This window comes from Scyliorhinus torazame, chromosome 5 (genome assembly GCF_047496885.1).
Source record: "Scyliorhinus torazame isolate Kashiwa2021f chromosome 5, sScyTor2.1, whole genome shotgun sequence".
Classification (NCBI taxonomy): domain Eukaryota; kingdom Metazoa; phylum Chordata; class Chondrichthyes; order Carcharhiniformes; family Scyliorhinidae; genus Scyliorhinus; species Scyliorhinus torazame.
This window is the reverse complement of record NC_092711.1, coordinates 118,295,373-118,319,848: the sequence shown is the minus strand read 5'-3', so window position 1 is coordinate 118,319,848 and position 24,476 is coordinate 118,295,373. Positions and strand designations below refer to the sequence as shown.

The 24,476-nt window shown below is 47.2% G+C and overlaps 1 protein-coding gene and 1 long non-coding RNA gene across 4 annotated transcripts in view; both read left to right on the top strand.

Moving 5' to 3' along the window:
• The first annotated feature begins 5,482 nt into the window (after window positions 1–5,482).
• Window positions 5,483–18,522, top strand: LOC140419588 (uncharacterized). Of its 2 annotated transcripts, XR_011945885.1 has the most exons (4): window positions 5,483–5,589; window positions 6,130–6,184; window positions 6,727–6,818; window positions 14,864–18,522. It is a non-coding gene; the product is annotated as an uncharacterized lncRNA (long non-coding RNA). The 2 variants fall into 2 exon arrangements; XR_011945884.1 differs by lacking the exon at window positions 6,727–6,818.
• A 3,616-nt stretch (window positions 18,523–22,138) lies between these two features.
• LOC140421697 (uncharacterized) overlaps window positions 22,139–24,476 on the top strand; it is a 51,725-nt gene continuing 49,387 nt past the window's right edge. For both annotated transcript variants that reach the window (XR_011947015.1, XM_072506522.1), the window contains exon 1: window positions 22,139–22,325. The gene's annotated coding sequence lies outside the window, so the exon portion shown is untranslated. The remainder of the gene's footprint in view (window positions 22,326–24,476) is intronic.

The window sequence follows — 24,476 nt, the reverse complement described above, 5'->3', positions numbered from 1 at the left end:
CCCTCCCTGTTCACCCACTCATCCTCCCATTGCACATCCACCCAATGGCCCCCAGCCTGGATTCACATTCAGCATGAACTCAGTGAAAGGCTGAGCTGGCCCCGGGATGTAAGGACGGACAAGAGCTGGAAGTGGTTCCAGTCAATACAGTTTGTGCATCATTGTTAAATAAAGAAACTTCATATCTTGTCAAATCCCCATTTCAGACACTTGGTGAATTACAATTTGGAGCCCAGACCCTTCCTGTTGCTTCTATTTGGTGGATCATAGAATTTACAGTGCAGGAGGCCATTTGGCCCATTGAGTCTGCACCGGCTCTTGGAAAGAGCACCCTACCCAAGGTCAACACCTCCACCCTATCCCCATAACCCAGTAACCCCACCCAACACTCAGGGCAATTGTGGACACTAAGGGCAATTTATCATGGCCAATCCACCTAACCTGCACATCTTTGGACTGTGGGAGGAAACCGGAGCTCCCGGAGAAAACCTACGCACACATGGGGAGAACGTGCAGACTCCGCACAGACAGTGATCCAAGCCGGGAATCGAACCAGGGACCCTGGAGCTGTGAAGGAATTGTGCTAACCACTATACTACCGTGCTGCCCTGTGTGGTTTCAGCAGAGGTAGAGACAGGCTGCTCACATCCCTGCTCTCACTGCCCAGAGGCTTGTCACAGAATCATAGAATTTACAGTGCAGAAGGAGGCCATTCAGCCCATCGAGTCTGCACCGGCCCTTGGAAACAGCACCCTACTCAAGCCCCACACCTGTACCCTATCCCCATAACCCAACCTAACCTTTTTGGACACTAAGGGCAATTTAGAATGGCCAATCCACCTAACCTGCACATCATTGGAGGGTCTCCACCCTCTGGGTTTCAGAGCTCCAGAGAGTCTTGGGAAAGACTGACCCATCTGTACCTGTGCCGGGCAGATTCAGCTGGAGACGGGGCGGCGTGTTGGATACTGCCTGTGGGTTTGGGGACAATGGGTCTAAGGTGGGAGCCCTTTGCTGGAGATCAGTGACGTGTTGACAGTATCTGTCATCCTGTTCAAGGCAGCAGACATCTCCTGCACGGCCGAGGTCATGACCTGCACCGACCCATTTCAGAGCCGTGCTTGAAGCTCCATAGAGGCAGCCACTCTCTCCATGGCAGACAGTCTCTGGAACCTCCTCCAGCCCTACAACTCTCCAAGCTTCGTCACTCCTCCAAATAGAGGAGAAGGTGGCATCGTGGTAATGTCACTGGATTAGTGATCCAGAGGCCCAGGCTAATGCTCTGGAGACACGGATTCAAATCCCAAATCCAATTAACAAACCAGGAATTCTAAAGTTAGTCTCAGCGGCCGTGACAACTATCATCGATTGTTGGAAAAACCCATCTGGTTCACTAATGTCCTTCAGTGAACTGAAGTAAATCTGCCCTCCTTACCTGGTCTGGCCTACATGTGACTCCAGACCAACAGTAATGTGATTGACTCTACTGCCGAGCAGGCCACTCAGCTGAAGGGAAATTAGGGATGGGTTCAAATCCCGGCCTTTCCAGTGACGTCCACATCCCATAAAACAATCAAAATAAAAATCCTCAAAATAAAAATTCTCAGCTGGAAACTTCACATTCAGTCAGGAACAGATCACAGCTTTGCATCATCTCTCATTGGACAGCACATTTTGTAAAAAAATTCACCATCTAATAATGTTTATAAAATGTCAGAAATTCATTGACTGTGAATAGAATGAGCTCTCTCTGGCTCTCAGTAACAAAGCTTCCACAGCAGCTTGCTGGGTGACACACACAGCACAGGCCTGTTCTCTCTGTCACAAACCCTGGAACCAGATTTCTAAACTGGAGAAGGTTGGATCTGACGACCCAAATATAAACCAACTGTCTGAGTAAAGGTTAAAACGGTTCGACAGGAAAATCACTTTGGACAGGAAAGATTTTCAAAGTGATCGGTGCTGGATTCAGACTAACACCAAACACTCTGACTGGATCCAGTGGAAGGAGAACACAAGAGACTCCAGCCCCGGAGATCAGCTCCATCTGTCCGAGTGTCTGATCCGGGATCAGTAAACCATTCCGAGGAGACCGTCACCTCCAGCCCCGGAGATCAGCTTCATCTGTCCGAGTGTCTGATCCGGGATCAGTAAACCATTCCGAGGAGACTGCCACCTCCAGCCCCGGAGTACAGCTCCATCTGTCCGAGTGTCTGATCCGGGATCAGTAAACCATTCCGAGGAGACCGTCACCTCCAGCCCCGGAGATCAGCTTCATCTGTCCGAGTGTCTGATCCGGGATCAGTAAACCATTCCGAGGAGACCGTCACCGCCAGCCCTGGAGATCAGCTTCATCTGTCCGAGTGTCTGATCCGGGATCAGTAAACCATTCTGAGGAGACTGTCACCTCCAGCCCCGGAGACCAGCTCCATCTGTCCGAGTGTCTGATCCGGGATCAGTAAACCATTCCGAGGAGACCGTCACCTCCGCCCCGGAGATCAGCTCCATCTGTCCGAGTGTCTGATCCGGGATCAGTAAACCATTCCGAGGAGACTGTCACCTCCAACCCCGGAGATCAGCTCCATCTGTCCAAGTGTCTGATCCGGGACCAGTAAACCATTCCGAGGAGACTGTCACCTCCAGACCCGGAGATCAGCTTCATCTGTCCGAGTGTCTGATCCGGGATCAGTAAACCATTCCGAGGAGACCGTCACCACCAGCCCCAGAGATCAGCTCCATCTGTCCGAGTGATTGAGCTGGGATCGGTAAACTATTCCGAGGAGACCGTCACCTCCAGCCTCGGAGATCGTCTCCATCTGTCCGAGTGTCTGATCCGGGATCAGTAAACCATTCCGAGGAGACTGTCACTTCCAGCCTCGGAGATCAGCATCTCCCTGATCCGGGACCAGTAAACCATTCTCACATGTTGTGGGTCACATGTATTTCCTGCCGATTTAGCTGGTGTACCAAATCTACACAGTCGCTTTTTCATAAATTGCTTTAAAATCACCAATGACTTGGATCCCCTTTTTGGGTAAACTCTTGACTCCTGGACTAAAATCTTTCAGTTTTCAGCATTCATCACGAAATGAAATGAAAATCACTTATTGTCACAAGTAGGCTTCAATGAAGTTACTGTGAAAAGCCCCTAGTCACCACATTCAGGTGCCTCTTTGGGGAGGCTGGTATGGGAATTAATCTTGTTGACTCTAAACACAGTTGTAAAGGAGCCTTCTGTCTGTATCTCGGAGCTCTGAACCATGGAAGAGAGTGACTGGGGCATGTTTCTTACACACCTCAGGGTTAACCCACACATTCAGTCCTGGATCTGATTGACAGCAGCAAAAACAGCCAAATCCAATCCCTGGACAGACTCATGAAGTCGCTGGTGTCTCAGCATAAGTTGTAAGTCAGTGAATCCATTCCCGCGCTTGGGGCAGGTGAACGATCTCTCTCCAGCGTGAACTCGCTGGTGAATCATCAGCTCATTGCTGCTTCTAAAGCTCTGTTCATAGGCAAAACATTTAAAAGGTTTTAAAAGGTTTCTCGAGGAATTAAGGGCTATGGAGAGAGCGGGTAAATGGAGTTGAAATCAGCCATGATTGAATGGTGGAGTGGACTCGATGGGCCGAATGGCCTTACTTCTGCTCCTATGTCTTATGGTCTTATATATCAGAGTGAATTTGTTGGTGTTTCAGCAGGTTGTATGACTGAGTGAATCCCTTCCCACACACAGAGCAGGTGAACGGTCTCTCCCCAGTGTGAACTCGCTGATGCATCACTAGACCATTGCTGCTTCGAAAGCTCTGCTCACAGTCAAAACATTTAAAAGGTTTTATATCAGACTGAATTTGTTGGTGTTTCAGGAGGTGATAAGACTGAATGAATCCCTTCCCACACACAGAGCAGGTAAATGGTCTCTCCCCAGTGTGAATTCTCTGATGTACAGTAAGTTCAGATGATCGCCTGAAGCCAGTCCCGCAGTGAGAGCACCTGAATGGTCTCTCGTCAGTGTGAACACGTTGATGACAGGTCACTTCCCCGGACGTTTTAAAGCACTTCCCACAGTCTGGACATTTAAAAGGTCTTTTATCAGTGTGAACTCGCTGGTGTTTCTGCAGGTTAGATGTAGCAGTGAATCCCTTTCCACACAAGAAGCAGGTGAATGGCTTCTCCTCACTGTGAATGAGTTGGTGTCTCAACAGATACTTTTTGCTTTTAAATTTCTTCTCACAGTCAGAACATTTGAAAGGTGTCTGATCAGTGTGAACATACTGGTGTGTCAGCAGGCTGGATGACTGAGTGAATCCCTTCCCACAGGTGGAGCAGGTGAATGGCCTCTCCACAGTGTGACTGCGTTGATGCATTTCCAGTTCAGAAGGGTAACTGAATCCCTTCCAACAGTCCCCACATTTCCACGGTTTCTCCATGGTGCCGGTGTCCTTGTGTCTCTCCAGGTTGGATGACAAGTTGAACTCTCATCCAGACACACAACACGTGTATGTTTCTCCCCACTGTGAATGATGTGATGGTTTTTCTGCCTATGTAATTGGTTAAAGCTCTTCCCACATCAGTTCACTGGAACACTCACTGTCTGTGTGGGTCTCGGTGCGTTTTCAGTCACACTGATATTTGAAATCTTTTCCCACAAACTGAACAGACAAACATTACTCCTTCCACATTCAAAGACTGTGATATTCAGGTTCTAAAGAATTGAGTGACTGTCAGATCTTGATGTTTGGTTTGAGTTTTCTTTCGGCCAATCTTCCGCTTCGAATATCCTGTAAAAGGAGTTTACAAAATCCATCACTGTCAGTCCAGGATAGAAATTCTGAACAGACAATTCTAGTTCCTCGGAAACATTTTTCCCTCTCTTGTTCCCCCAAAGCTGTAAATCCCCGTCCCACACACTCTCTCTCCCTCCTCTCTGGGCTGAAATCCAAACCCATCTCTCCATCTCTTTCCTCCACTCCCAGTTTTCTCCCTCCCTCTCCTCTGCCTGGGTTCAGTTCTCCAGCTCCTGTCTGCAGACTGACAATAAAACCAATGGGTCTTATTGGGGGTTTGGGGCCTCCGCTCACCCGCCTGAGTCCAGCTTCATGTCCGCACTGCGCATGCTCCAGCTCACAACAGCTGGGGAGTGATTGACGGTGGCTGTTGACCAATAGGAGGAGAGCAATCCGGGTGTGGCTTTTCACTGAATTTACCGGCCGCCATCTTGGGTAAGAGAGTCAGGTCTTTTGTTCTTGGAGCGGAGCGCTTAGACGGCCATCTTAGTATGGGAAGAGGGAGTGGGCGGGGCTTCCTCCTCACTGACAGGCCCCGGGGAAACCGGCGACCGCCGCCATCTTGGGAGTGGAAAGCGGGTCTTTTGTTCTTGGAGCAGAGCGCTGGGGCGGCCATCTTGGTTAGGGAAGAGGGAATGGGCGGGACTTCCTGTCCGGTGACAACACCCGGGTCACCCGATGGCCGCCGCCATCTTGTGGCGGTGAATTTCTATCCGGGTCTTTAGTGAAGGACAATGAGCTGGAGCTGAGGTTGGAAAGTGTTCAGAGGAAGGTCTGAAATCAGATTTACAGCCAGATATCTGTAAGAACCACAAAGTTCACATTCAGTATGTTTGCCAAATGAAATCACAATGCTGCAAACACTCAGTTCTGAAGAAGAATCAGATTGCATTGGAAATATTAACTCTCTTTCTCTCTCTTCACAGAAGCTGCCAAACCTGCTGAGGATTTCCACAACTTTCTGTTTTCACTTCACATTTCCAGCTTCTGCAGAGTTTTACTCAAATTATTATGTTTTTGAAATACGGTTACATAACCAGTTAAGAGTAAAGCAATTGTCACCATTTAAATGTCCAAATCAGTGATATTTATTTGTTTAACTGAGACAGGGCTGTTCAGGAGCAATGTCAGAAATCACTTCACAGAAAATATAGTGAAATCTGGAATTCTGTTCAGATTCTGTCAATAGAAACTATAAAAACTGAGATTGATTGAAGTTTGTGAGACAAGAGTATGAGTGGTTATAGAATCAAGGGAGATGGATGGATTGAAAAACAGATCAGGCATCTGCAAACTGGAGCTTAATGTCTGAGGTTGAACTGATTCTGGTTTTGTTTTGAAGGTGTTGTCGGTTTCCTGTCCTGTTTATCTCCACACCCGCTGGTAATTTGCCGGAGGTGAGATCATAATTTTTATTTGCGTCATGAGTAGGCTTACATTAACACTGCAGTGATTAACTATGATTAACACAAATTGACTTCACTTGATTTTTATTCAGAATTTAATTTCTTATAACAAGGCTGGAGTTTATGAACACCATAATAACAATCTTTATTATTGTCACAAGTAGGCTTATATTAAAACTGCAATGAAGTTACTGTGAAAATCCCCTAGTTGCCACACTCCGGCGCCTGTTTGGGTAAATTGGGGGAAAATTCAGAATGTCCAGTTCAACTGACAAATCACCTCACGTCTTTCGGGACTTGTGGGAGACCCTCGCAGACACGGGGAGAACGTGCAGACTCTGCACAGTGACCTAAGTGGGAATCAAACCCAAGTCCCTGGTGATGTGAAGCAACAGTGCTAACAACTGTGTTACCGTGGAGGGGAAGAGGGTTGGTGCAGTGACACATCCTTGTCTGATCCCAGTCTTCACTGAGATAGTGTCTGGGGTGTTTCCATTGATGAGGATCATGGATTGTGTGTCCTCATTATGCAGGCGGAGGATGGTGGCCAATTTCTGAGGACAGCCAAATTTGAAGAACATACTGAAAAAAACATCACTTTGACGGCGTAAAGCATTTTTGTGAGGTCAGAAAAGACAAAGAACTGCGATTGCTGCTGTTCCGTATATTTTTCTTGTGTTTGTCAAATAGTGTCGATCATGTCTTTGGTGCCTCGTGAAGGGAGATAACCTAACTGTGACTCTGGAAGGAGCTGTTTGGCCACGAAGATGAGATCATTGAGGAGGATCCTGGCAATGATCTTCTCTGTGGCAGACAGCAGGGAGTCGCCTGTGCAGTTACCACAATCAGACTTGTCTCTCTTGAATATAGTCACAGTGTCACTGAGATCCCCGGCATGCATCCTTCTTCCCAGGTGAAGAATATGAGATTGTGTAGCTATGCCAGGGGTGTAACATCGCCATGCTTCAGAATTTCAGCAGGAATTTGTTCTGCTCCAGAGGCCGTGGTGTTTTTCAGCTGTTGAATGGCTTTTTCACTCCGCTCCAGATCTGGGTACCACGGGGACTGGGCTGGACAGGATACTGAGGAATGGACTTGAGGACGTTAAAGCCAAAGACAGAGTCTCGGTCGAGGGGTTCTTCAGAATGTTCCCTCCAGTGAGCACTGACTGACACTCTGTCCTTGATGAGTTCCCCTCCACACTTTGCTCTCAGTGGGGTGGGGCCATTGACTGCTTAGGTCATCAATTGTATTGGCAGCGCTGATGAAACCGTGCATGTCATTGCTTTCCATGAGCTGTTGGCTATCCCTCACTCTTTCTACCCTCAAACGGCTTCAGAAACTTGGAAAGCCTAGAGCAGGCACCTCAAAAGCACTGGAGCAGTACTTCCAGCAGTGCCTTCACAAGATGCTCCAAATCCAGGGGCAAGGAGGGAGGCCCCACAGAGGAGAGGGAAGGGGAAAACTGGGAGTGGGGCAAAGAAAGTCTGGGGCAGAGGTGAGTGTAGTGGCCATCACTAAGTAGAAGGTGCTGGGGAAGCTGAAAGGTCTGAAGATGGATAAATCACCCAGACCGGATGGACTACACTCCAGGGTACCGAAGGAGATAACTGCGGAGGTTGTGGAGCCATTGGTGGTGATCTTTCAGGATTCACTGGAGTCAAGGGGCTCCCAGGGGACAGGGAAGTGACTAATGTCACACCCCAGTTTAAGAAAGGAAAGAGGTAGAAGATGGGAAATTATCAGCCGGTTAGTCTGACTTTGGTTGTTGACAAGATTTTAGAGTCCATTATTACGGAGTTCTTGGAACTGCATTGTGAAATAGGACTGAGTCAGCACGGCTTCATCAAGGGGAGGTCATGACTGACAAATCTGTTAGAATTCTTTGAGGAGGTAAAAAGGAAGTTAGGCAAAGGAGAGCCAGTGGATATGATCCAGAAGGCCTTTGACAAGGTGCCGTACAACAGGCTGCTAAATAAGATAAGAGCCCATGGTGTTCGGGACAAGGTACTGGAATGGTTAGAGGATTAGTTGACAGGCGGAGATAAAGGGGTCTATTTCAGGATGGCAGCCGGGGACTATTGGTGTTCCACAGGGGTCAGTGTTGAGACCACAACTATTCAATACATTAACGATCTGGAAGAAGGAAAGAAGGCACTGTTGCTAAGCTTGTAGATGATAGAAAGATGTGTAGAGGGACAGGTAGTGTTGAAGAAACGGGAAGGCTGCAGAAGGACTTGGACAGGTTAGGAGAGTGAGCAAAGATGTGGCAGATGTATTAGAATATGGAAAAGTGTGAGGTTATGCACTTTGGAAGAAATAATCGAGGCGACTATTTTCTAAATGGGGAACGGCTTCTTGTTAGGTGAATTGGACATTCTGAATTCTCCCTCTGTGTCCCCGAACAGGCGCCGGACTGTGGTGACGAGGAGATTTTCACAGGAACTTCATTGCAGGGTTAATGTAAGCCTACTTGTTACACTAATAAAGATTATCATTATTATTATTAGCTAGTGTACTGTGTGCAGTTCTGGTCGCCACATTACAGGAAGGATGTGATTGCACTGGAGGGGGAGAAGAGGCGATTCACCAGGATGTTGCCTGGGATGGAACATTTAAGTTATGAAGCGAGGTTGGATAGGTGTGGGTTATTTTCATTGGAGCAGAGAAGACTGAAAGGCGACCTGATCGAGGTGTACAAGATTATGAGGGCCATGGACAGGGTGGGTAGGGAGCAGCTGTTCCCCTCAGTTGAAGGGTCAGTCACAAGTGGACACAAGTTCATGGTGAGGGGCAGGGGGTTTGAGGAAAAACCTTTTCACCCAGAGGGTGGTGACAATCTGGAATGCACTGCCTGGGAGGGTGGTAGAGGCGGGTTGCCTCACATCCTTTAAAAAGTACCTGGATGAAGACTGGCACGTCATAACATTCAAGGCTATGGATCAACTGCTGGCAAATGGGGTTAGGTCGGTAGGTCAGGTGTTTTTCGTGTGTCAGTATTGGATTGGATTTGTTTATTGTCACGTGTACCGAGGTACAGTGAAAAGTATTTTTTTGCGAGCAACTCAACAGATCAGTAAGTACATGAAAAGAAAAGGAAATAAAAGAAAATATATAATAGGGCAACACAAGGTACACAATGTACAACAAAGAACAAAGAAATGTACAGCACAGGAACAGGCCCTTCGGCCCTCCAAGCCCGTGCCGACCATACTGCCCGACTAAACTACAATCTTCTACACTTCCTGGGTCCGTATCCTTCTATTCCCATCCTATTCATATATTTGTCAAGATGCCCCTTAAATGTCACTATCGTCCCTGCTTCCACTACCTCCTCCGGTAGCGAGTTCCAGGCACCCACTACCCTCTGCGTAAAAAACTTGCCTCGTACATCTACTCTAAACCTTGCCCCTCTCACCTTAAACCTATGCCCCCTAGTAATTGACCCCTCTACCCTGGGGAAAAGCCTCTGACTATCCACTCTGTCTATGCCCCTCATAATTTTGTATACCTCTATCAGGTCGCCCCTCAACCTCCTTCGTTCCAGTGAGAAAAAACCGAGTTTATTCAATCGCTCCTCATAGCTTATGCCCTCCATACCAGGCAACATTCTGGTAAATCTCTTCTGCACCCTCTCTAAAGCCTCCACATCCTTCTGGTAGTGTGGCGACCAGAATTGAACACTATACTCCAAGTGTGGCCTAACTAAGGTTCTATACAGCTGCAACATGACTTGCCAATTCTTATACTCAATGCCCCGGCCAATGAAGGCAAGCATGCCGTATGCCTTCTTGACTACTTTCTCCACCTGTGTTGCCCCTTTCAATGACCTGTGGAGCTGTACTCCTAGATCTCTTTGACTTTCAATACTCTTGAGGGTTCTACCATTCACTGTATATTCCCTACCTGCATTAGACCTTCCAAAATGCATTACTTCACAGTTGTCCGGATTAAACTCCATCTGCCATCTCTCCGCCCAAGTCTCCAGACAATCTAAATCCTGCTGTATCCTCAGACAGTCCTCATCGCTATCCGGAATTCCACCAACCTTTGTGTCGTCTGCAAACTTACTAATCAGACCAGTTACATTTTCCTCCAAATCATTTATATATACTACAAAGAGCAAAGGTCCCAGCACTGATCCCTGTGGAACACCACTGGTCACAGCCCTCCAATTAGAAAAGCAATCCTCCATTGCTACCCTCTGCCTTCTATGGCCTAGCCAGTTCTGTATCCACCTTGCCAGTTCACCCCTGATCTCGTGTGACTTCACCTTTTGTACTAGTCTACCATGAGGGACCTTGTCAAAGGCCTTACTGAAGTCCATATAGACAACATCTACTGCCCTACCTGCATCAATCATCTTAGTGACCTCCTCGAAAAACTCTATCAAGTTAGTGAGACACGACCTCCCCTTCACAAAACCGTGCTGCCTCTCACTAATACGTCCATTTGCTTCCAAATGGGAGTAGATCCTGTCTCGAAGAATTCTCTCCAGTAATTTCCCTACCACTGAAGTAAGGCTCACCGGCCTGTAGTTCCCGGGATTATCCTTGCTACCCTTCTTAAACAGAGGAACAACATTGGCTATTCTCCAGTCCTCCGGGACATCCCCTGAAGACAGCGAGGATCCAAAGATTTCTGTCAAGGCCTCAGCAATTTCCTCTCCAGCCTCCTTCAGTATTCTGGGGTAGATCCCATCAGGCCCTGGGGACTTATCTACCTCAATATTTTTTAAGACACCCAACACCTCGTCTTTTTGGATCACAATGTGACCCAGGCTATCTACACCCCCTTCTCCAGACTCAACATCTACCAATTCCTTCTCTTTGGTGAATACTGATGCAAAGTATTCATTTAGTACCTCGCCCATTTCCTCTGGCTCCACACATAGATTCCCTTGCCTATCCTTCAGTGGGCCAACCCTTTCCCTGGCTACCCTCTTGCTTTTTATGTACGTGTAAAAAGCCTTGGGATTTTCCTTAACCCTATTTGCCAATGACTTTTCGTGACCCCTTCTAGCCCTCCTGACTCCTTGCTTAAGTTCCTTCCTACTTTCCTTATATGCCACACAGGATTCGTCTGTTCCCAGCCTTTTAGCCCTGACAAATGCCTCCTTTTTCTTTTTGACAAGGCCTACAATATCACTCGTCATCCAAGGTTCCCGAAAATTGCCGTATTTATCTTTCTTCCTCACAGGAACATGCCGGTCCTGTATTCCTTTCAACTGACACTTGAAAGCCTCCCACATGTCAGATGTTGATTTGCCCTCAAACATCCGCCCCCAATCTATGTTCTTCAGTTCCCGTCTAATATTGTTATAATTAGCCTTCCCCCAATTTAGCACATTCATCCTCGGACCACTCTTATCCTTGTCCACCAGTACTTTAAAACTTACTGAATTGTGGTCACTGTTACCGAAATGCTCCCCTACTGAAACATCTACCACCTGGCCGGGCTCATTCCCCAATACCAGGTCCAGTACCGCCCCTTCCCTAGTTGGACTGTTTACATATTGTTTTAAGAAGCCCTCCTGGATGCTCCTTACAAACTCCGCCCCGTCTAAGCCCCTGGCACTAAGTGAGTCCCAGTCAATATTGGGGAAGTTGAAGTCTCCCATCACCACAACCCTGTTGTTTTTACTCTTTTCCAAAATCTGTCTACCTATCTGCTCCTCTATCTCCCGCTGGCTGTTGGGAGGCCTGTAGTATACCCCCAACATTGTGACTGCACCCTTCTTATTCCTGATCTCTACCCATATAGCCTCACTGCCCTCTGAGGTGTCCTCTCGCAGTATAGCTGTGATATTCTCCCGAACAAGTAGCGCAACTCCGCCTCCCCTTTTACATCCCCCTCTATCCTGCCTGAAACATCTAAATCCTGGAACGTTTAGCTGCCAATCCTGCCCTTCCCTCAACCAGGTCTCTGTAATGGCAACAACATCATAGTTCCAAGTACTAATCCAAGCTCTAAGTTCATCTGCCTTACCCGTAATGCTCCTTGCATTAAAACATATGCACTTCAGGCCACCAGACCCGCTGTGTTCAGCAACTTCTCCCCGTCTGCTCTGTCTCAGAGCCACACTGTCCCTATTCCCTAGTTCTCCCTCAATGCTCTCACCTTCTGACCTATTGCTCCCATGCCCACCCCCCTGCCATACTAGTTTAAACCCTCCCGTGTGACACTAGCAAACCTTGCGGCCAGGATATTTATGCCTCTCCGGTTTAGATGCAACCCGTCCATCTTATACAGGTCACACCTGCCCCGGAAGAGCTCCCAATGTAACTACATAAACACCGGCATCGGGTGAAGCGTACAGGGGGTGTAGTTAACCTGGTCAGTCCATAAGAGGGTCATTTAGGAGTCTGGTGACAGTGGGGAAGAAGCTGTTTTTGAGTCTGTTCGTGCGTGTTCTCAGACCTTTGTATCTCCTGCCCGATGGAAGAAGTTGGAAGATTGAGTAAGCCGGGTGGCAGGGGTCTTTGATTATGCTGCCCACTTTCCCCAGGCAGCGGGAGGTGTAGATGGAGTCAATGGATGGGAGGCAGCTTTGTGTGATGGACTGGGCGGTGTTCACGACTCTCTGAAGTTTCTTATGGTCTTGGACCCAAAAGTTGCCATACCAAACTGTGATGCAGCCAGATAGGATCTGTAAAAGTTGGTATGAGTTAATGTGGACATGCCGAATTTCCTTAGTTTCTTGAGGAAATATAGGCGCTGCTGTGCTTTCTTGGTGGTAGCGTCGATGTGGGTGGACCAGGATGATTTTTGGAGATGTGCACCCCTAGGAATTTGAAACTGCTAACCATCTCCACCTCGGCCCCGTTGATGCTGACAGGGGTGTGTGCAGTTCTTTGCTTCCTAAAGTCAATGACCTGCTCTTTAGTTTTGCTGGCATTGAGGGATTGATAGTTGTCGCTGCACCACTCCACTAGGTTCTCAATCTCCCTCCTGGATTCTGACTCGGCCAGACTTGATGGGCGAAAGGCCTCTTCACTGTTGCTGTTGATACAATGTTAAGTGGCATTGTTGACAGCCCAGACGATGGCATAAAATTGCACGGAGATATTGACAGACCAGGTGAATGGGCAAATTTGTGGCAGGTGGAGTTCAATATAATCAAGTGTGAGGTTATCCGTTTTGAACCAAAAAATAATAAAACAGAGGACTTTCTAAATGGAAAGATATTGAGTACAGTGGATGTCGAAGGTGCACTGATCCTTAAAATGCCCCGAACAAGTGCAGAAAATAATCAAAAAGGAATGCTAGCATTTATATCCAGAGGATTGGAGTATAAAGTCACAGAGGTTATGCTGCAGTTATACAAAACCCTGGAAAGACCCCACTTGGAGAACTGTGAGCCATTCTGGGCACCACACCTTCTGGAGGATATTGTGGCCTTGGAGGGAGTGCAATATACGTTTACTAAAACGATACGCCACGATACCTGGACTACGGGGGTTAGGTTACGATGAGAGATTATTGATTGATTTATTTTATTTATTGTCACATGTACCGGGGTACAGTGAAAAGCATTGTTCTGCGTACAGTCCATAAAGATCGTTCCATACGTGAAAAAAAAACATAGGACCTACATAAATGCACAGGCATGGGGTGAGCATACAGAGTGCATTACTACTCAGTAGAGAAGATGTGTGAAGAGATCAGTTCAGTCCATAAGAGGATCATTCAGGAGTCTGGTAACAACGGGGAAGAAACTGTTGTTGAACCTGTTAGTGCGTGTTCTCAGACTTTTCTCTGATGGGAGAAGCTGGAAGAGAGAATAACCCGGATGGGAGGAGTCTTTGATTATGCTGCCCACTTTCCCAAGGCAGAGGGAGGTGTAAACAGAGTCAATGGATGGGAGGCAGGTTCGTGTGATGGTCTGGGCTGTGTTCGCAGTTCTCTGTAGGTTCTTACGATCTTGGACCAAGCAGTTGCCATACCAGGCTGTGATGCAGCCAGATAGGATGCTTTCTATGGTGCATCTGTAAAAGTTGGTAAGAGTTAATGTGGACATGCTGAATTTCCTTAGTTTCCTGAGAAAGTATAGACACTGTTGTGCTTTCTTGGTCGTATGGTCGACGTGGATGGACCAGGACAGATTGTTGGTGATGTGCACACCTAGGAATTTGAAGCTGTCAACCATCTCCACGTCGCACCATTGATGCAGACAGGGATGTGTACGATACTTCGCTTCCTGAAGTCAATGATCAGCTCCTTAGTTTTGCTGACATTTAGGGAGAGATTGTTGTTGCTACGCCACTCCACTTGGTTCTCTATGTCCCTCCTGTAGGTATTGAAGATGTCGAGGGATATGCTGGATAGTGTGGGAAAACGGTGCTGTGGTAGATCAGCCAATGATCCCATTGAATAGTTCAGCAGGCTCGATGGGCCGAATGGCCAACTGCAGCTCATATTTGTTGTGATCTCCTGGTCAGGAAGCTGAGAGCTTGGATTTGTCAATCAGCTTGAATCAGCACCTTCAGGAGAATAGAGAGGGTGAATATTAGATACAGCAGAGTGAGAATGGAGGGAGATTGTGTGGGATGGAGATTAACAGCTTTCGGGGAATAAAAGAGGAAAAAATGTGACATAGAAACTAGAATTGTCTGTTCTGAGTTTCTATCCTATACTGACAGTGATGAATTTTGTAAATTGTTTTTACAGGATATTAGATGAGAAGGAATTACAGACAGAAATCTCAATAGTCAAGCCTCGATCTGATAGTCACTCCCTTCCCTGGAACCTCAATATCTCCCGCCTTTGAATCTAGAAGAAGAAATGTTTTCCCGAACTGTCAGCTAAAGATTTAAAACATCAGTGTGACTGAAAAAACACCGAGATCCACACAACACACACCCGAGTGAGAGTGTTCCAGTGAACTGACTGTGGAAAGAGCTTTAACCAGTTACACAGCCTGAAAGAACATCACACCATTCACAGCGAGGAGAGACCCTACCCGTATTCTGAACTGATTGTCGAACCTGGAGAGACAGGAGGAGACCCAAAACATGGAGAAACGGTGGAAATGTGGGGACTGTGGGAAGGGATTCAGAGTCCCATCGAAGCTGGAGATTCATCGACGCATTCACACTGGGGTGAGGCCGTTCACCTGCTTTCAGTGTGGGAAGGGATTTACTCAGTTATCCACCCTGCAGAGACACCAGCTAATTCACACTGGGGAGAGGCCATTCACCTGTTGTCAGTGTGGGAAAGGATTCATTGATTCATCCACCCTGCAGTCACATCAGCGAATTCACACTAGCGAGAAGCCATTCACCTGATCCCAGTGTGGGAAGCGATTCACTCAGTTATCCACCCTGCGGAGACACCAGCGAGTTCACACTGGGGAGAGGCCATTCACCTGTTCTCAGTGTGGGAAAGGATTTCCTCATTTATCCAACCTGCAGAGACACCAGCGCGTTCACACTGGGGCGAGGCCATTCACCTGCTCTCGGTGTGGGAAAGGATTTACTCAGTTACCCAACCTGCAGAGACACCAGCGAGTTCACACTGGGGAGACGCCGTCCACCTCTCACTGTGAGACGGGATTGCATGTTTCATCGCATCTGCTGTGAAACCAACAATTTCACAATCGATTCCAGAGGTTGGATTCTGCTGTTAGTGTTTCTGCTCTACATCCAGGACTGCGTTTTGTTCATTCTGACAGGTGGTCAGTGGGGATGGTCAGAGGGTTTCTTTCTGATGGACAGGCCGGTCTCACCACTTTGCCTCCAGTGGGCAGATGCTCTTTGAGCCTTGTTGCTAATCCCTGGCTTCAAATTACACAAGGATCACAGAGTGAATGGGTGTTTGGAAGTTTGAAGATATTTATTTTCCATTTCCCCTTGGAACACCCCCACCCCCACCCAAAACGTGCCACGTTGCCATGGAAATGGGTCCTGGTGTTACATTTTTTTTTGTTTAATTGATCTGGATACCACCAGCGATCCGGGTCACTGTCCGTGTGGAGTTTGTTCATTCTCGCCGTGTCTGAGTGGGTCCCGCTCCCAAAACCCAGGGTCGGTGAATTGGTCACGGTAAATTGCTTCTTAATTGGAAAAAAAGAATTGGGTATTCTAAATTTAAAAAACAAAATATCCGGGAGTTACTCACTTTTCTGGGTGTTACTTACACAAGAAAACTATCAGGGTTTGAGGGACAAGTTGTCTGAGGTGGACTGGGAATCAGATGGGAGACAGGGAATAGCTAATATTTGAGGAATTGTTACATATTTACCAGGGGGTCGGATAGCTCAGTTGGCTGGACGGCTGGTTCGTGATACAGAGCGAGGCTAACAGCACAGTTCGACTCCCACACCGGTTGAGGTTAGCCATGAAGGCCCGGCCTTATCAACATTACCCCTCGCCGGAGGTGTGGTGACCCTCAGGTTAAATCACCGCCCGTCAGCTCGCTCTCTCTCTTGCTTTCTCTCTCAAAGGGGAAAGCAGCCTGTGGTCCTCTGGGTATTTTGTGATTTTTATTTCACAAAAATACACCAAATCTAGATTTTATTAAGGAACAAAATTCCAACAGGAAAAGTGATTCAAACGTGGCGAACAAGAAAAGTTAAATGTTTGATTGATTTGATTTATTGTCGCATGTACCGAAGTACAGTGAAAAGTATTTTTCTGCGGCCGAGGGAACGTACACAGTACGTACATAGAAGGCACAAAGAATAATCGACAGAGAACATTGACAATTGGTACAACCAATCAAACAGTGATTGGTTACAGTGCGGAACAAGGGGCCAAACAAAGCAAATACATGAGCAAGAGCAGCATAGGACGTCGTGAACAGCGTTTTTGAAGGGAACAAATCAGTCCGAGGGGGAGTCGTTGAGGAGTCTAATAGCTGTGGGGAAGACGCTGTTCCTATGTCTGGATGTGCGGGTCTTCAGACGTCTGTACCTTCTGCCTGATGGAAGGGTCTGGAAGAAGGCAATGCCTGGGTGGGAGGGGTCTCTGATAATGCTGTCTGCCTTCCTGAGGCAGCGGGAGGTGTATACAGAATCAATGTGGTGGTGGTAAGCTTGTGTGATTCGTTGGGCTGAGTTCACCACACTCTGCAGTTTCTTGCGATCTTGGACCGAGCAGTTGCCATACCAGGCTGTGATGCAGCTGGATAGGATGCTCTCTATCGCACATCTGTAGAAGTTTGTGAGAGTCGATGCAGACATGCCAATTTTCTTTAGCTCCCGTAGGAAGTAGAGACGTTGTTGGGCTTTCTTGACTGTTGCATCAACGTGAGTGGATCAGGACAGACTGTTGATCACGGTGACCCCCAGGAACTTAAAGCTATCGACCATCTCCACTTCTGAGCCATCGATGATCAATCCCTTGGAAATGGAAATATTCCATTTGATCAAAGGGGCTGGTTTAGCACACGGGCTGGTTTAGCACAGTGGGCTAAGACGGCTGGCTTGTAATACAGAACAAGACCAGCAGCGCAGGTTCAATTCCCGTCCCAGCCTCCCCGAACAGGCGCCGGAATGTGGCGACTAGGGGCTTTTCACAGTAACTTCATTTGAAGACTATTTGTGACAAGTGATTATTATTATTAAGGATGGAACTCATAAAGTGGTCAAAATAGTAGCAATGAATGAATCAGTAGTTATAGTCAAGGATTGAGTTTTATTTGCTGTAAAATTGTAAAAGCTTAATTGCTGTGTGTGGGCAATGAGGATAAATGTACCGGCAAGCGAGACCTTCCAGCCCTGATTAGCCTCAACATTCGAAACTGTATGAATAAAGAATTGTGCAGAATCAGGTAAAGGGATAGTATGAAACAGTTTGATTGTATTCCTGTCAAAGTTAATGAGAGAAGGTGGTATCAGTAATTGGAGATCAAATTAAATTATACTGGTGCCCAATTGACCAATGGTCACGTTACCACAGGCCCAACTCTGACATGAGGTAATGAAATGAAAATGAAAATCACTTATTGTCACAAGTAGGCTTCAATGAAGTTACTGTGAAAAGCCCCTAGTCGCCACATTCCGGCACCTGTTCGGGGAGGCTGGTATGAGAATTGAACCGTGCTGCTGGCCTGCTTGGTCTGCTTTAAAATCCAGCGATTTAGCCCAGTGTGCTAAACCAGCCCCTGTTTGGCCACTTTGGGGATAAAGGTCGACGTCCCAAAGGACTTCCTTGCTGGCCAAGTACTGAAGACTCTCGAGGGCCGAGTTCCAAGGAAATTACTGTCAAAGAAGGAGCCAGGGAGGGTTACGCTTCCACAGACTGATCACCTGCATGAAGTTGTAAACGTCAATGTCTTCAAGTCGTTCAGTAAACCTTTTTCTTTTAATAAACATTTTAAATTTACTATACAGAGAATTCTGCCTTTTCTTTAATTGGTTAAAAACGTGACTGGAACAGTGAAACAAAGTGAATTTATTCAATGGTATGTTGGGGGTGGCTGAGATCAATTAAGTTATAGATAAGAAGATCAGATATCATCAATCTTCGATTTTAAAACTTGCATTTCTGTAGCGCCTTTCACAATCACAGGACATCCCAAAGTGCTTTACAGCCAATCGAGTACTTTTGAAGGGTAGTAACTGGTGTGATGTAGGAAAAACAGCAGCAAATTTATACACAGCAAGATCCCACAAATAGCAATGTGATAATGAGCAGATGATCTGATTTTAGTGATGGTGATTGAGGGATAAATATTTGCCAGGACACCGGGGATCACCCCCCCCCCCCCCCCCCCCCCCCCCCAACTCCTCTTCACAATAGTGGACATGGGAACTTTTACAGGACCTGAGAGGGGCAGACAGGGTTTCAGTTGAACATCTTATTTGCAAGAAGGAACCTCCGACAGTGCAGCATTCCTCAGTGCTGGCACGAGGAATATTGGATGTCATTTTTGTCCTCGGGGCCCCTGGACTGGGATTTAATCCCACAACCTTCTGATTCAGGGTGAGAGGGCTACCCACTGAGCCATGGTTGACACAATAGACAATACAAAGTTAGAAAGGGAAAGTTACCCTTTAAAACCCCCCAACTTTTGCCTAAATCTAATAATAAAGACCCCAGTCTAGATAACATGGATTTAACTTCAACAAATGTGAGAGCGTTGGTTTAGAGCCACAGTTTTCGACTGAGACTTGCGCACCTTTTTGTCTCTATTGCTCGTGTCAATGACAACCAGGCGACGGAGCTGAGGGCTGCATTTGGAGGAGAATAACAGGGCCTGCACCCCAGTTGGGAAACTGCCATGGGCATCGCACTAATAGACAGGAAGGTGCTGGAGGACTGAGTGGAAATGGGCCTCCAACCGGTTACATCAGTCACTCAGAGCGAACGAGAAACACTTCTCTTACAATACATATACAGGGAAGAGGCTGCAATGAAATCTGTCCCTTTTAACCTGCATGAAGGCAGGAGGCTCAGATGCACACGCTGAAGGAGGAGTCTGTTTGGCCCATCATTCCTCCTGCTTTCTCTTTGAAAAGACTAATTCATCTAACTGCTCTGCTCTTCCCCACAGCCCTGCAAATTATTCCCTTTCAAGTATTTATGTTTGGAAAGATACCATTGAATCTGCTTTCAGGCAGATCAGAACAACTCGCTTCAAAATATTAAAATAAAATCTCCCTCATGGATAAGGCTGGCAGGGCTGAAAGGCAGAGGTTGGTAGATTTAATGTTGGAGGTGGATCGGCAGTAATCCACGGCCCCTACGGCAGAGTTGTTGGCAGAGAGAAAGATGTACAAATGATGTTTGAGTTTGAATCGACGGGGAATGCGGTGAGCCAGCTTTACAGTTTGCGAGGAGCATTTTATGAGTACGGGGATAAAGCCAGTTGATTATTGGCTCACCAATTGAGACGGCAGGCAGCCACACAGGGAACAGCTCAGGTTAAAGATGAGGGGGGGGGGGGGGGGGGGGGGGGGGGAGAGCTGGTTACTGCCCCGGATAAGATTAATGGAGCTTTTGAGGTTATTCATTGAGGGCTATACAAGTTTGAACCACTGGAGGATGGCTCGGAGACGGGACAATGTTTAGATGGATTGGACTTCCCAGTGGTAGAGAGAGTGATGAGCAATGGGGTTGGAGGAAGTTATTGACTGTATTCGTTCCTAGCAATCGGAAAAGTCCTGGGGCCAGATGGTTTTCCGGTGCAATTTTACAAACAGTTTGCGGCCTCGTTGGTGCCGTACTTACTGGGAATGTTCAATGACTCTCTGCTGAGGGGGGGTGCTGCCGGCCACACAGAAGTTGGGCCTGATTTCTCTCATCCCTGGAAAAGGACAAAGATCCCCTTGAGTGTGGGTCTTATCGACTTATTTCAGTGTAAAATACTGATGTGAAAACACCAGCTAAGATTCTGGCAAAATGTTTGGAGGAGTGCACACCAGAAGTGATCTCTGAGGACCAAACAGGGTTTGTCAGGGGCCACAGTTATCATCCAACATCAGGAGGCTTTTGAATGTGGTCATGTCGCCCCCTATGGAGCAGGTGCCGGAGGTAACCATCTCCATGGATGTGGAGAAGGCCGTTGACCGTGTGGAGGGCAGCTACTTCTTCGAGGTCTGGGTGATTTGGGTTTGGTCGTACTTTTATTTCCTGGGTGAAACTGCTGTATAATTCCTATGGCTAGTGTCCGGACCAATGCTGTGAGCTCAGGATATTTCTGATTACACAGGTACGAGACAGGGATGCCTGCTGTCTCCACTATTGTTTGCGCGAGCGATTGAACGGTTGGCCATTGCGCTTAGATCGTCAGTGAAAAGGAAAGGATTGAGAGGGGAGAGGGGGAGGAACATAGAGTGCCCCTTTATGCAGATGATTAGTTGTTATACGTTTCTGATCCTCTCTCAGGTATGGGAAATATGATGAAACTGTTGAAAAGAATTGGACATTAAACTGTGGGTAATATTCGATTCTGTGACCAATATTTAGTTAAACACGGATCTGAATAAGGAAACGTTGCAGCCACATGTGAAGTTTAAATGTCTCTTTGTGTCAGGATGAACCAGCATTTGAGGAATATGAAATCTCTGGAGTGTTGGTCTCCAAGTGCCGTATTGAACACTGGAGAATGAGCTCGAATTGGGACAGAGATAAGCGTGAGTGAGCATCGTAAACTGCTATTGTATCGGGGTGTTCTGGGTCTTCGAGTTTTAACCCTGCAGTTAATTGTCAGGGATGCAGTACAACAAACTCTGAACAAATGTGTGTGTGAGAAGTATCTGAAGCACCAGGAACCAGCTGAAACAGCAGAGCTGAATGTTTTCCAGTGCAGCCACAGTACTGTACTTATTCCAGCTTCCAAGTCCACCTGAGAACCAACCTCCTGGCTATTCATCTACAAGAAGCTTCAGAGCCTCATGAGAATTATTTGTTTCTAAAAACCCTTCACTCCAACTAAATGATCAGCTGAACAAGACGACAACAGACCTGCAGCGATATAAAGATTAGTCTACATTCCATTTTCATCATTCCAGCTTCAACTTGATCTGTACCTAATTTCTGTGTATGTGTCAGTGAGTGTGAAAGAGACGAGAGACTGAGATGGTCAAACATCCAGGGAAATAGTGTGATAATAAATACCCTTTCTTTTAAAAATAACCAGTAAGCCTGCCGCTGAAATGTATTTTAAATAAAGAAAAATCACACTGAGGGCAAGAAAATATCACACAAACATCCTGATAATAGACTGGAAAGGACCACTAAATGTAATCAAACGCTGTCTCGCCCTCTTCAGGTAGCTATACAGAGGCTGCAGCCTCACACTGAATGTCTACGTAATCCAGAGACGCCTCCAGGCCACAAACATCAGCTTCAGCCCAGGCGTGGGTGAAACTTTTTAAAAACCAGTTGCAATGCAGTTGTTTCACCGGCACTAGGACCCGGCTGGGATCAGAAACCTTCAGGCTCCGCCCACTAGCTGTCGCATCACCAAGACGCCAGCGCATGCGCTCTGTTTCCCCAAGATGGCGGCTGTGAATCAGGGCCTGGTCCCGGGAGAGAGCTGACCGGCGGTGATGTGACCTGAGGATCACCGCACCTCAGGCAAGGGGCCAGGTTGGGAAGGCGGTGCCTTCAGGAATAACTGGGAAGGTGATGTTTGGTCAGTTGCTGCAGTCTGTGTAGTGAAGGTGCTGTCACAGTGGTGTGAGGTGAGGGAGTACAGGATTATCACCCAGCAATGATCAATTAAGGGGAATGTAAATCCAGCTCAGGCTGCTTTCAGATTGGAAAGGGAGCTAAGGTGTGTCCTCAGAGCTGGTGAATGTTGAGGCTTTGGCACTTTCTCTGTAAAGTCATTCCCTCCCTCCCTCTACCACCTCTATCTTTAGAGTCAGAGAGTTTTACAGCATGGAAAGAGGCCCTTCAGCCCATTCATAATCTTTATTATTGTCACAAGTAGGCTTACATTAACACTGCCAGTTATTGTGAAAATCCCGTAGTCGCCACACTCCGGCGCCTGATCGGATACACAGGGAGAATTCAGAATATCCAATTCACGTAACAAGCTCGTCTTTCGGGACTTGTGGGAGGAAACCGTCGCACCCGGAGGAAACCCTCACAGACACGGGGAGAACGTGCAGACTCCGCACAGACAGTGGCCTAAGCTGGGAATCAAACCCAGGTCCTTGCTGCTGTGAAGCAGCAGTGCTAACCACTGTGCTACCGTGCCACCCATAAGATTATTAGATTACTAGATCTGGATGAATTGTTTCCCAGGATGCTGTGGAAGGCGAGAGAGAGAATGCAGCGGCTCTGACCCAAAGTTTTAATTCCTCTCTGGCCACGAGGGGAATTGCCAGGGGACTCGAGAACAGCTAATGTGGTCCCACTGTTTAAGAAAGGTTGTAGAGATAAGCCAGGGAACTGCAGACCAGTGAGTCTCACGTCACTGCTAGGGAAACTATTGGAGAAAATTCTGATGGACTCTATCTCCACTTGGGGAGGTTTGATCAGGAATAGTCAGCATGACTTTGTCAGAGGGAGGTCATGCCTAACAAATTTGATTGAATTTTTTGAGCATGTGACCAGGTGTGCAGATGGGGGCAGTGCAGTTGATGTAGTATACATGGATTTCAGCAAAGCCTTTGACAAGATCCCACATGAGAGACTTGAAATTGAGCAGGTGGATTCAAAATTGACTTAGATGTAGGAGACAGAGGGTGACGACTGCTTTAGTGACTGGAAGCCAGTGACCAGTGGCATACCACAGGGATCTGTGCTGGGTCCCCTATATTCAGCATTGATACAAACAACATGGATGACTATGTGAGGGGTAGGATCAGTGCTTTGTGGATGACACAAAGATTAGCCGGGTGGTTAACAGTGAGGTTGAGTGTCTTGGGTTACAGGAAGATGTTGATGGGTTGGTCAAATGGGCGAATAAGTGGTAAATGAAATTTAACCCTAAAATGTGTGAGGTGACACATTTTGGAAGGGTAATGTGACAAGGAAGTATTCAATGAACAGCGTGACACTGGGATGTTCTGAGGAACAAAGGGACCTTGATGTGTTTGTCCAAAGATCTGTGAACGCGGAAGGGCAGGTTAATAGGGTGGTGAAAATGACATATGGGACATTACTGTGAGCAGTTCTGGTCACCACATTAGAGGAAGGATATGATTGAACTGGTGGTGCAGAGGAGATTCACCAGGATGTTGCCTGGGATGGAACATTTGAGTTATGAAGAGAGGTTGGATAGAACAAACAAAGAACAAATAAATGTACAGCACAGGAACAGGCCCTTCGGCCTTCCCAAGCCTGTGCTGGCCATGCTGCCCATCTAACTTAAAACCTTCTACTCTTCCGGGGGTCCATATTACTTTATTCCCATCCTATTCATGTATTTATCAAGATGCCCCTTAAACGTCACCACCACGAGTTCACACTGGGGAGAGGCCGTTCACCTGCTCTCAGTGTGGGAAAGGATTTACTCAATTATCCACCCTGCGGACACACCAGCGAGTTCACACTGGGGAGAGACGGTCCACCTCTCAACGTGAGACAGGATTGTCTGTTTCATCGGACCTGCTGTGACACCAACAATTTCACAATCGATTACAGGGGTTGGATTCTGCTGTTGTTGTTTCTGCTCTACACCCAGGACTGCATTTTGTTCATTCTGACAGGTGGTCAGTGGGGATGGTCGGAGGGTTTTTTTCTGCTGGACTGGCTGGTCTCACCACTTTGCCTCCAGTGGGCTGATACTCTTTGAGCCTTGTTGCTAATACCTGGCTTCGAATTGCACAAGGATCACAGAGTGAAAGGGTGTTTGGAAGTTTGAAGATATTTAGTTGCCATTT